This window comes from Penaeus monodon, chromosome 15, assembly GCF_015228065.2.
Source record: "Penaeus monodon isolate SGIC_2016 chromosome 15, NSTDA_Pmon_1, whole genome shotgun sequence".
Lineage (NCBI taxonomy): Eukaryota > Metazoa > Arthropoda > Malacostraca > Decapoda > Penaeidae > Penaeus > Penaeus monodon.
The window spans coordinates 14544590-14545371 of NC_051400.1; the positions used below are offsets into that span (position 1 = coordinate 14544590).

Sequence of the window (782 nt, forward strand, 5' to 3'; positions counted from 1 at the left end):
ACCAATTATCTTGAATCAGCAACACGATGTCTAAGTTTTGTAAAACGGGATTTTGTAAGACATGGCAGATGTTTTCTAGCCCAGGGGGACCTTCTGAGTTGACAAGACATGCAATCATGAAATTAACTTTAAACATCCTAAAATCGGATCCACGAACTCACTAGGGAAGGAGAGTAACTAGGGTCGTAAATAAGGAGAGTTGTAGCCACGGAGACCCAACCCATGAATTGAAGAGCACGCGGTCACACACAAAAGTCACTAGTAGCGAGTCGACATAATATTCAGAAGGGCACCAACTCCTGCCCAACTGCCTCAGGTGAGCGACGTGCCAGGATCATGCATGCTCCTACTGCAACCGTGAGAAGGTAGCTATGGCACCAAGTGCGACAAGTAGTTTTCCCATGTTGCATCGCCGCAGATGATTAAGGTAAGCGCGGAGGGCACACCTGTTTGAAAACCAATACTGGGCCCACAGATCTACTGTATTTCCACCGTGCAAGGTATCTCTCAATTAAGTGTAGTGCAGTGGTGGGGCGAGCTAGAATTATCCTTTCTTCTTGAGAGCGTGTGAGAAATGTGATAAGCGGGGGATATATTGCATGACCATTATTGCAAAGGCGAGTCAAGCCAACGGACAAATACATTTTTGTATATATCGTTATATAACTATTTAGTGAAGATAAGGCTGTCACTCCTACTACTTATAAACACGTAAATGGACCATGGAGCAAATGGACGATTTTTTCAAATGAAATATATGAATATATAATGTAAACATCTGG

The 782-nt window shown here is 43.4% G+C and overlaps 1 protein-coding gene across 1 annotated transcript in view; it reads right to left on the bottom strand.

Annotated features, from left to right (window-relative positions):
• Positions 1–782, bottom strand: part of LOC119581763 — a gene marked incomplete at its 3' end in the record, with an annotated part of 38490 nt that overhangs the window by 29223 nt on the left and 8485 nt on the right.